The sequence below is a fragment of the Canis aureus genome, chromosome 5 (assembly GCF_053574225.1).
Source record: "Canis aureus isolate CA01 chromosome 5, VMU_Caureus_v.1.0, whole genome shotgun sequence".
Classification (NCBI taxonomy): domain Eukaryota; kingdom Metazoa; phylum Chordata; class Mammalia; order Carnivora; family Canidae; genus Canis; species Canis aureus.
Genome location: NC_135615.1, coordinates 28,872,109 through 28,884,535, shown reverse-complemented (window position 1 = coordinate 28,884,535; position 12,427 = coordinate 28,872,109). Strand labels below are relative to the sequence as shown.

The following is a 12,427-nucleotide window of genomic DNA, read 5'->3' as shown; positions in this document are numbered from 1 at the left end:
AATCCAGGCAAAAGATGGCAAAGATCTGGGCTGTTGGACTAATTGTAACAACTACCTTCTATTGGCCACTTTGTATGCAGAAGGTGCCACACCAAGGCCTTTGTGACATTAACTAGCTATACCCTTACACAAACCCTTTGACATAGATATTACCAGATTATTCTATTTTACAGATGAGGGTTGGAGACAGACCTCCCCAGGTTTACACAGGTAGCAAGCAGTAAAGACAGGTTGTGAAGTCAAGCTATCAGGCTCCCAACCCCAAGTGCTGAACTACTGCCTTATATTGTATTTTAGCAACCAGAGGAATGGAGCAAAGTTAGCTAATTTGACCAGTGGTTACATGAGTATAGGGGGTTTAAAATCTGCTCTTATTTGAAACTGAACACGCTGCTATCCAAGGGAACCACAGATTCCAGTTCTAGAGTACCAGGTTTCTATGTACCTCAGACCCCAGCATCTCCTTGTTAGGACACAGTCCACTATAGGCCATTAGTGAGTGTTTGCTCCTTTTTGGTTCCCCCCCTTCTTTATAAACTGTGATTATTCTGCAGCTATTTCTGATACTGCTTCTCTAGTTTTCTTTTAATTGCACATAGTCAACCACATAGTCAGTCTTTTTCTCTCTGCTTCTCAGTTACCTCTTAATCCAGACCTTAAAAACTTCTAAGCTCCAATTCAACTTGTCCTGTTGGAGTTCTAGACATGCACATCCAGCATGATGGCCACTAGCCATAGAGCACTGGAAATGTGGCTCACCTGACTGAAGACTGAGTTTTTAGTTTTATTTAGTTTTTATTTTATTTTATTATATATTTAGTACTTATTTAGTTTTACCTAATTTAAATTTAGAAACTGATGATTTATTCACTATTAAAAAATTTCTAGGTATGTTTGGAACAACTCAGGTATGTGCATCTACTTTTTCAACAGTAAATTTTATATAACCTCACTCAGATCAAGTATTTCCAGTGAAAATATAGCATCTGAATCAGTGGGTGCTGTAAGTATAGAATACACCTTATGTTAAAAGCGTAGGGGATCCCTGGTGGCTCAGCGGTTTAGCGCCTGCCTTTGGCCCAGGGCGCGATCCTGGAGTCCCGGGATCGAGTCCCGCATCGGGCTCCTGGCGTGGAGCCTGCTTCTCCCTCCTCCTGTGTCTCTGCCTCTCTCTCTCTCTTTCTCTGTGTCTATCATGAATAAGTAAATAAATAAATCTTTAAAAAAAAAAAAAAAGAAAGCTTAGTACAAAAAGAAGCTAAACTATCTCATTAATTATTTTCATATTGATTACAGTTGAAATAATAATTTTGATATATCAAGTTAAAATAAAAATTGGTTTTACCTGTTCTTTTCAATATTTTAATGTAGCTACTGAACAATCTTTACATTATGTGGTTTGCATTATATTTCTATTGGATGGTGCTATTATTATTTCTGAGATTCCTTAGTACTGTGTTTACTTTTCTTATTGCAAACTACCTCATTTTAAATATTTGTTTCTCAGTTTGCAGATTTCATGTGGATGAGCATTTTGAAGATCTTCAACTTATTTGAGTTCTTAGCACCTGGTACCCAGCACAAATGCTTACCGAATGGAAGCCTCTCTTTGGCGGACCTTGTCTGCATGGCTTCCAAGCTACATACTATTCTTCGCTTTCATTGCCAATTCCATCCTAGCTGCCAGGAGTGTCTCAGTGCCACCAAACTTGGACACTGCCAGACACAAAGTTAATATGGCCTTGATGAATACTTTTCAGTTTTCTTTTGAGTTGAAGGCTTACAGATGGTAGGTGCCCAGTAAACATTAAATGTGTGTGCCTCTTAGCTTTTTTTCTTCTGTGCCAAACTGAAGTTCTAGGAGGAACTAAAGGCAAGCAAGAATTAGTTACAGGGCTTTCAGCATTCTATTAGCATGCATTCCACAGCAGTTACTAATGAACTTAGAATCATTGCCCTATCATGTTCATCTATTAACAGAGATAGTCAAGAAGTGATGTATCTGACTTGCTTTATTTGGAGGATAAGTAATTAAAAACAACTCTACCCTTTTGTAGACCATGTTTGAGTCAGTTTCCTGTTATAGGGTTCTTTGTATTTTGAAAATAGGATGGATTTTCTTATTCTATCTGCAATTGATATTAAGAAAAGAATACAAAACCATAACTATTTATGAAATATACTTTTAAAATTATTTGCTCATTTTAAAAAAATGTGTGTGCACATGCATGTGAGAGGGAGAGAATGTAACTTATTTAGGCACGATTGTCAATTTGCTTTTTATTTTCTATCAACTTATTGCTTTGGATAAACATACTGGACTACTGCCAAAAATTCAGGTGGCTGAATACTAATTCTGCTGAAATTAGATGGAACAGCCATCCCCTGCCAATTTTCTGTCTAAATTATGCAAAAATTTGACTCTTGCAAGACATAAATCTGGTCAAAAATAGAGTCCTAATTTTCTAGTTAGTCAGTAAGACCTTCAACAGACTAATTATTCTTGTTTCAGCTTTTATTTTTTGTGTAGGAAAAGAAATCAAAGAAAAATGAAATGCAGTAAAAGTTACTAGTCATTTTTCTCACATGACCCAAATGTAGATTTACAGTGTTAAAGAACATAGCATTTGTAACTTGTCTGATACAGAGCAGGAGTGAGCCTCAGAAAACAATTAGTGCATCTTTCAAACGTACGATACTTATTGAATAATTACCTAAATAATGGTCAGTAATGGAATACAAAGGGTTATCTCTTAGCTAATCCTCAAGTAATGGAATTGGTGTATCTCTGATTTTTCCCTTAGTGTTCCAGGGTTTAGAAGAATGAGACAATAGTGATTATGGGAACTAGAGGGAACCACTGGAGGCCAGCAAGGAAAAGGAGGCCTTATCTTAAGCAATTAATCAAAAAACTCATATTGTGGGACAATTATTCCGAGCTAATTCTAAAATAGCTTGAGAGCCCCAGGTCTTGAGATCTTTTTTCTAGAATTTTGTCAAGGTCATTTAGAGTGCCAGGACAGCCTTTCATTAGTTGGTTAACAGTGCACATTACCCTGTACCTAGGAATGTCTGCAACATAAAGATGTAGCATCAAACCTCTTAAATGTAGTTGTAAGTTTTTACTTCATTTTCATTTTTATTGTAGTAGAGTGTCAAAATAGAGTAAGATATTATCCCAAAGATAAACAGCCTTCCTTAAGTGCATTGGCCTCCAGCATATATGTCTATTTGCTTTACGGTGGAAATGTTGGGTAGCAATGCTGATCATGCATGCTTAGTGGGGTTTTGTTTTGCCTTTTTTTTTTCTTTGTATATAATATAAAGCATATAATAATCGATTTCCTACTGGGTATGGCAGTTTTCAGTCAGATCAGTTATTTTAAGCTTCATTATTACTGTTCATTCTTTTACCTCCCATTTGTGGGATATGTTATCTTCTGGTTCTTTTGTTATGTCTTATCTAATAGTTTATCTTGTTGATCTGCACAAAGAACATTTTTAAACCTTTCCTCAGCTGCCTCTGCCTGCCTTTCTCAATCTTTTCCTTTGTTTTAATCAAGCTTCCTTGCTTACAACTGGCCAGTGGTTTCCCACTGTGCTCAGACACACTCTGGATCCCTAGGCACAGAAGACGGGGCATGCTCTGATTCCCACATGCCAGACTCTCCACGGGCTTCACCTCTGGCCATACTGCCTATCTTCCATTTGCTGAACATGAAGTCTGTTCCAAGAGCAGGGCCTTGCCTTGCTTTCTGTCCTCCCTGAAACTGCTTCTGCAAAAGATCATTCTATGGCCACAGTTTTCTTAGAAATCTGGTCTCAACTAAAATGTCTTTTCCTCAGTGACAGTTCTTTCTAAAGTAACCTCCCCCCGCCAACACATGATCCTGTTTTATTGTCTTCTTAGCACTTAATCACCATGAATTTCTTTTGTGTTTATTAAGTTGCCTATCTGCCCCACTAGCAGGTAAAGTCCATGAGGGGAGAAACCTTGCCTTTTGTTTACTTACATCTGTATTGCCTGTTGTACAGATTGTCATAAGTATTTGTTGGGTGAATGAATGGATGAGAGTGCTTTATTGTGTGATTTACAACTTGCCCTCTGGCTTTTGCCTCCACCACCAGACTGAAGCTGTTCATTCAGGTCACCAGTGACCTACTTCACATTCTTTTCACAGCTGCTGAAGTAACCTTTTTACAACAGATTGAGGGTGCCTGAGTGGCTCAGTCAGTTGAGCATCCAACTCTTGATTTCAGCTCAGGTCGTGATCTCAGGGTGGTAACATCGAGCCCCAAGTCGGGCTCCATGCTCAGCATAGAATCCACTTGATATTCCCTTTCCCCCTCTCTCTTTGCCCCCCCCCAAAAAATAAATCAATACATCTTTAAAAGAAAAAAAAAAAAACAGCTCAAACTTTTAAAACAAACTATTCACCATGACCCATGAATCCCTATCTATGTGTCTAGCCAATCACATTCATTGATTGTACTTTTACACTATTCTGGCCATGTTGACTTCCCTTCAATGCCTCAGGCACACAACCTCGTTATACATGTGGCTGTTCTCCGTGCTATTCCCTGTGCCAAGAATACTTTTCCTGACTAACTGTTCTGATTATTCAGCTCTGTGTTTCATTGATACTAAGATAGTGTCTTCATTCTACTAAGGAGATGGCACTCTTTCTCACTACTGCCTCATTAGTTGCTATCCTCTATTATTTTATCCTGTTTATTTCATAGCACTTAGCGTGGAGTGTAATAACTTTTATAGGGAGGCGAGTGGTGTGCTTGATACTTTTGTGATCTTTGGCACAATCAAATATTCCTTTCTTGTTGAAACCTTTTCTTATACTCACATTTTCCCTCTGGTTTTCTTCCAACTTATTTGCCATCCCATCTTCATCTTATTCCCTTTTCATGAGCCTCTCCTGCCACTAGTCCCAGGATGTCTGCCCCTGGTTCTCTGCTCTTCACACACTATGTATTGCCTCAGGTGACCTTCCTTAGCCCCCAGTGTCAACCACACCAGTGAGAAATACCGCATGGTCATGAGCTTTTGCTCAACACGTATTAAGGGCCTCCTCTGGGTTAGCTACTATCTTAGACACTGGGAATACAGGCTAGAAGACATAGCCCCTGCTCTCAGAAGGCTTACATTTTAGTGGATGAGACAGAAATAGTGAGCAAATAAATAATGTAAGCGGGAGTGACTGCAGTAGACATAAAGCAGGGCATGAAAGTGCTTGGGAGGCAAGTAGGTCATAGAGGGAAGGTGATCAGAGAAGACCTGTGAGGATGTGATACTGGGGACCTGGATAAAATGAGAGAAGCAGCCATGAGAATACCTGGAGGAAGAACATTCTGGGCCATCGGGAGAGCCCCGGGAACCAGTGTGGCCAGTGCCAAAGAAGCAAGTGTGGTTGGAGAAGAGAAGGTCAGGGTGGGACAGGTCATGACAGGATATTATAGGCCACAGTAAGGATTAGGATTTTAATCTAATTGTGATGCCGAGTGATTGGAGGTCTTTGAGCAGGGAGATGATGCAGTTCTGCATTTAGAGTTGGAGAACCTCACCCATCCTGTGGCCTTAATGGTGAGTGTGGTCACAGTTAGCTTTTTGCAGTCAAAACTATTTATTTGCAAAGTCGCACAAGTACAGTATCAAGATGTTCATCCCTGAGACATTGTGACTTCCTGACATACCTTTTATCAAAGATGACATGAAGTTCCAAGTAGTTTTAGTGTTAAATACAGTACCTTTGATTCAGATTTTTGAGAACTTTTAATCTGTAGTTGAGGTAGATGGTAACTTTCTGTTACTCACAAGTTGATTAACAACCTCTTGGCTCCCCTTCCCTACCTTTCATCCATGCCAGGAGAGAGCTGATTATAATTTAATACATTTTTCTAGTAATTTTTATACCATTGTGATTTGCTTATTTTTGTGGCTTGTAATAATGGATGGCTTCTTGGGGTGTTTTTTGCTGGTTCTGAATCACCAAATTTGAGAGACCAGCAGCAGATGTTATAGGCTGTCTCCTAAATATAAGGATCTTTGGCGTTGATGGGATGAGACAGTAAACATCAGAAGCTTAAATAGTAATTTTCTTTCCCCATCAAATTTATCACTTGTTACTAAACTGATCATTCACCATTTCAAACTGGAGTCATCCCGAATTTAGTCTTCTTCCTAATCTTGCTTTTTAACAGTCATTGTGTAATTATCACAAGCCTACCTTTTTTCAGGATTTTGTTGAAATATCTGGGATTGTACCCGTATAGTTGGGGGAAGAGGAGTAAGAGCAAGTGCAGGAGTGGCTCCTGGCTGGGGCTGGCTCCTGATTGGGGCGGGGGAATGGGGAGGTGGCAGCAAAGGATCTGCCATCCCTGACATCCACGGCCACTGGGACAGTTTTCAGCAGGATTTCCCACTGAGTTTTGCTGTCCGTGCATGATAATCCTGTGAAGCAAGTAGGGCCAACAGTATTTTTGTGTGCGTACAGTTGAAAAATCTTGTGCCCATCAACACAAAGGATAGGAAAGGGCTGGTTCCATAAACCAGGGTTGTCTTCTATCTAGTTCATTGCCATTTCCACTATAATGAAACACTGCCTTAATAATAAATAAAGTATGGACTGGAAATAAAGAGCATGCTTCTAAACACAGAGGTCATGTGCCCAGTCGGTCTAGTACAAAGGACTGTATCCAAGATCTAAGTGACGAAGGGCTGTCTTACGTGAGTGAGTACAGGGAGGGAGAGAAAAATGAAGAAAATGAAGGTCATAGGGCAACAGCCAAGCCACTGTTTTATCTGAGCTTTTCTCACTGAGTCACAGTGAGAACGTCCTCCCTTCTTGGGTCCTTGGGCTTTAGGTTTGTCCAGTTTACTGTTGTTTCTCTGTGTTCTAGAGACGGAATATAGCAAGCATTCAATTATCATTTGGAACGACTGTCATGTTTGATCCTAAGACATCATCCACACTAAGAAGCACCATTCTTAATGTACCACTAATAAAAAAACCACAGTTTTTGGACTAAGAAACAATTCTTTCTTATCATATAAAACATTACTTTTTAACTGCATAGAACAAATATTTCTTTTTCAAATTTTTAAATAGTTCGTTGTCTGAAACACCTAGGAGTTGCAGCATCCTGTCATTTTACCAAGAATGACAAGTTCACCCACAGGTTGGTGATGACCTGCATCACTATGATTACTTGTCCATCAGAGACAAGATACTTTGCATCTTCAGAGCTATACACTTTTTTATATTTTAACAACTTAGAATCAATAAAACATGGTAAAATTGTTGTATTATTTTTCAAATAATTTCTGAAAAAAACATTTGTTGTCAGCCTGGGATGATTGCTTAACAGCTACAGGCAAATGTGGTTCCTGTCCTGGTGGAGTTTAGTTGGGAAAACAGATAAGAACTGCGCTAATAATCAGTCACAAGTTGTGTATGACTCTTTATTTTGGAGATAGGGAATGACCAAAGAATACTCCTTTGAGAAGGCAGTACATAAGCTTAAAATATAAAGGGTGAGAAAGAGAAACAAGTGTGGAAATAACAAAGGGGAGAGTGTTCCTAGCAGAGAAGAATAGAACATGTGGCTATAAAGACGCCGAAAAGGGAAAGAGCTTGGTAGATTCCAGAAATCCCAACAATGGTAGTGTGACGTGAGCAGAAAAGTTTGTGCATAGCTAGTACTTTGACCTCTTTAAACCAAAATATGTCCCAGTTTGGGTTTGGAAAAATAAATGCCTTGTCAGATATGGTCACGATGTTGCAGTTCTTAAGGCATATTTAATCTTTTCACTAAATGCCTCCTGAGGACTGGAATTACCTTCCAATAAAATGTTTTATTTAAATCCATAGTTCAGGGCAGCCCTGGTGGCTCAGCGGTTTAGCGCCGCCTTCAGCCCAGGGCATGATCCTGGAGACCCAGGATCAAGTCCCACATCAGGCTTCCTGAATGGAGCCTGCTTCTCCCTCTGCCTGTGTCTCTGCACCTCTCTCTCTCTCTCTCTCTCTCTCTCTCTCTCTCTCTCTCTCTCTCTGTCTCTTATGAATAAATACATAAAATCTTTAAAAATAAATAAATAAATCCATAGTCCATAGAAGTATTCAATGCTGATGAATTTATAGCCATATAATTATATAAAGCTGATTCTCGTTATGCATGGATTCTGTATCTGCAATTCTGCGCTCTCACTAAAGTGACCGTGTGACCCCACATTGAGCGCACTTGATGCTTTCACAGCCACTCACAGACACGCAAAGTATGGCAAAGAATCCAAGCTGCTTGGCATGTAGTTTCTAGCTGAGTCCACACAAGGTGACACTCTGCCTTGTTGCTTTAGCTCTCATGCTGTAAACAATGTCATTTCCATGGTCTGTTTGTACCGTGTTTCTCAAATTTTTTGCTTTTTTTTTTTTGGTGGTTATGCTGGGGTTTTTTTTGTTTTTTTTTTTTTTTAATTTCTCAGAGAGAGAAAGCACGAGTGGGGAGAGGAAGAAGCAGACTCCCCGCTGAGCAGAGAGCCCAGTGTGGGACTCCCAGGATCAAGACTTGAGCTGAAGGCAGACACTCAACCGACTGTGCCACCAAGGTGCCCCTTTAGTGATTATGCTGTTTTAAATGGCCTCCAGGCCTGATGCTGAAGTGTGGGCAGTGTTCCCAAGTGTCAGAAGGCTAGGATATGCCTTATGGAAATAATACGTGTGTTACATCAGCTTCATTCAGGTGTGAATTACAGTGCTGGCTGTGAAAAAGAAAAACAAGTTCAGTGTTAATGAACCAACAGTATATATTAAATGACATAAAACAAGGTTATGTATTGATCTGCTGACAAATACATAGTGACAAGAGCCTCACAGGAACCTAACCTTATATTTCCCCTGGGAGCGACATTTCAGTTTTTGCTAATTTAGTGTTCACAGCACCTTTGTAGAACATAAGCACCGCAGATGACACGAATCCATTGTACATGTGTATGTGAATACATGATTAACGTGTTGCTGTGTAGCAAGCCACCCCAAAATTGAATGGCTTAAAATAGCGACTGTTCATTAGCTCCTAAAGTCTGTGGTTTGGCTCAGCTATGCAGTTCTTTTGCTGGATGTGGCTGGGCTTAGTTGTCCATTTGCCATCAGCTGGTCATTGATGGCCTCACTCACATGTCTGAGGATTTGGCTGGGGCTCTAAGCCACGCATGTACCTTCCAGCAAGCTAACCTCGGCTTGTTCTTATGGGGGTGGTTGCAAGTTTCCCAGGAGCAGTACAAGGGCAAGCCCCGGTACATGAGTGGTTTTCAAACCTCTGTTTATGTCTCATTTGCCAGCTCTCACCCACTGGCCAAAGCACATATGCTCCCCCTCTTGATGAGGAGCCCATCAAAAAGGGATCGATGTGGAGAGGGGAAGAATTTATCTTCTGTTTTTATACTGTAACTCATTTATTACACACTTTGCTGGATTCTTCACATACTTTTATTGTTACTTACAAGCCAAAGAGGTAGTACTTTGTGTCAACCCTAATTGGCGCAAAAGGAAATTGAAGTTCAGAAAGATGAAGCAACTCCATAGCCAGTAACTAGCAAAGGCAGGTCACACGTGTCTGAACGATTGCAAAGTTTTTATTCTGTCTCTGTTTGCCTTCTGATAGATGAATGGTTAATTTGCCTAATTTGTTTGGTCCTGGGTAGAAAAAAACAGCAGTAAGATTAGTTTCATCAATGTAGGAACGAAACAAACTGCCACACATTGTCTTGGAAAAGAAACTTGTCACTATTATAACATAGTGTGCATAGTCTTACTAGTATAGTGAGTTCAAGAAAATCAGGGCAGCAGTGATTTGCAAATTTGTGGTGCTTGATCTGCATGAAGGGCCTACATCCTCGGTATGGAATCTCAGTTATAATAGAATTTATTTCAGAGGACTTAAAGGAAGTTGATTAAAATATTAGAGATATTGACGTTGTCTGGAGAGATCTTGTATTTATTTCTTTTTTAAAAAAAAATCCACAATATTACCATAGCTAGGCCCTATTATGCTATTGTAATCATAGTTGAACCAAGAAGGGTGATTAACGATAGCAATTTATTGTACCTGAGGAGGAGAGAAAATAGGAGATGTTGTCGTTATCATAAATCATATCATAAATAACGAAAAAGAAGCACTCAGAATGCTTGTGTGGTGTCAGCAGCCAGCCCCTTCAGGCCCGTTAGCCCAGGATGTAGCCATAGAAACCCCAAAGTCATATTGTTATCTTAGTCTTGCTGCAGTTATGTGATACAACAGCATTAACATATAGATTAGGCCATTTATAATACTAGGTGTCATTTCAGGTTGGCTTGCTTATATAGCATTTTAGTTTTTTATTGTGCAGAATGTTAGAGAAATAGTGCTTTTTTACAGGTCAGTGTGTGTATAAGTATTTATAACACATCATCTTCACTCTGCTATTAATTTATTGTGTTATTGATTGATCGTACCATATGAATTGTCACTGCCTAATTGTCTTGTCTTTGCTAGTAATTTCTGTTTGTTTGTTGTTTTTTTTTTTGTCAATAGGTTTATTTAAAAAATACCTACCCACTTACACACACTGAGTTGTGTTTTAAGGGCCTAATTTCTGTTACATTATAGACAGCACAATTTGAAAAATATTTTATGTGGGGATGTGGATGGGATTTTAGAAAAATTTTTTAGCCTCATTTGGAACCACAAATAAAATGTCGCTATGGATTGTTTTTGTATCACTGCTCTTCTTGCCTTTCCCAGGCATCCAATGTCTACCCACCATTTTCCAGTGACCCCAGACCCTGCTCACAACAGGCTCCTACCCGAACCTTACCCCCTGGCAGTACCTTGTGTTCTAAACCTTCTTCGTCCCCAGTGTTCCATCAGGTTACTTCAGTTATGTCCCATTTTCTCAGTCTCCTTACCTCAAAAAGTAGAAGAGAGTTGTTCATTTGTTAGCTTTACAGCCTTAAAAATATTTTGGTGGCAACATTTTGAAAGACACTGCCTTTATCCGAGGCATAAATGAAGTGGTCAGAATGCCAAGCACTATTGCATGTAGTCCATGAAATGTGTAGAGGCAGAAATAGCTCTGTCCTGTCCTGTAGATCATCCCACATGTACCATCGACTGCATGTAGAGATGGCCCCAATAAAAAGATCCTCAACTCTTAGAAGTAGGTGGTCAGATGTTATTACTGAGGTTTTGCAGATGAGAAAACTTAGATGTAGGAGAACTCAGCAAGCTGTGTGAGGTAGACTCATGGCACCTGGTAACAGATGGTACACGTGGTTTTGGTCTTAACACCCCCCTTCACCCTGCCCCTGGCCATGTCCTCATATCCCCGGCTGTGGCTGTGTGTATCTTGTACCAATCCCTGCCATGGCGCTTGAGCTGATGGACACAAAATGTGGTTGATTCTTAAGGATGAGAAATCATGTCCTTTTTTACTTCATATAGGATTGAACAGAGTACTTGCCACAGGGGTCTTCAGAAGACATCCAGTAGATGAGTGAGTGAATGAATAATAGCAAGAGTGAGTCCCTTCGAAGAACTGGCGACAATAAATAGCCACAATATCCAGATAGACAGCAAGGGGTTTTTTGAAAAAATATGCATTCTAAATGAATCCTTTCATATTTGTTAATAAAAGAGGAATCTATTATAAAAACAGGATGCGTAAACTAATAAGAGAATAAGTTAAGTTTCTGTCGTAATTGCTAGAAATTTTTGCATGTATATTTCTAAGAAAAATCACAAGAAATCTGATTTTAAATACATTTAACTTTTGGTGAAATACATGCAGATAGCATTTTATTGTCCGTATATGTAAAGTTTAGAAATGCAAGTATAGTTTCTGCCTATTTTGAGATCATGCCACTAAATTTTAAAGTTGCATGCATCTGTGTAGTTAATGAGATAAAAAGCTTTCAGTGCCATATGAAAACAATTTCCTTCTCCCCCCCCCCCAAAGTCCATGAGCTTTTTAGATTATAGTGTTTCTTTAAAGGCATTTATTATTCTACTTAAAAAGATATTTTGTTCTAAGTCAATATTTATAGTAGCTTAGAATTAACCCATTAAAAAGCCTTTTGGTGTGTTCAGGCCTCATTGTCTTGTTTTGTCTTTTGTTTGAGAAGTTTGGTAAAGAAGCATGTTTTTTTCATTACTCATCTGGGAAATGTAGCAAGTGTGGATTATTTATTTGTGTCATTAATGAGGGAAAATTGGAGTGGAGTTTGTAGGGACTCCCCGATCCGCATCAACATCTGTGAAAGTTTTAAAAAGATGGACATTACCACAGACCCGTCCTATTTCTGATATGCAAGTAGAAGGGAACTTGGTAGTTGTTCGCAGTCACACACTGAAGGAAAATGTTAATTGGGTGAAACTGGGT

At 39.4% G+C, this 12,427-nt stretch overlaps 1 protein-coding gene and 1 long non-coding RNA gene across 12 annotated transcripts in view; one reads left to right on the top strand and one right to left on the bottom strand.

Annotated features, from left to right (window-relative positions):
- The window catches only part of TAF3 (TATA-box binding protein associated factor 3), a 180,923-nt gene that overhangs the window by 116,491 nt on the left and 52,005 nt on the right, over positions 1–12,427 (top strand). The window lies entirely within an intron of this gene.
- The window catches only part of LOC144313868 (uncharacterized), a 30,476-nt gene continuing 25,520 nt past the window's right edge, over positions 7,472–12,427 (bottom strand). For all 10 annotated transcript variants that reach the window (XR_013379506.1, XR_013379495.1, XR_013379501.1 and 7 more), the window contains 2 exons: positions 9,512–9,704; positions 7,472–8,770 (listed from right to left, as the gene is read on the bottom strand). This is a non-coding gene — a long non-coding RNA (uncharacterized LOC144313868). The remainder of the gene's footprint in view (positions 8,771–9,511; positions 9,705–12,427) is intronic.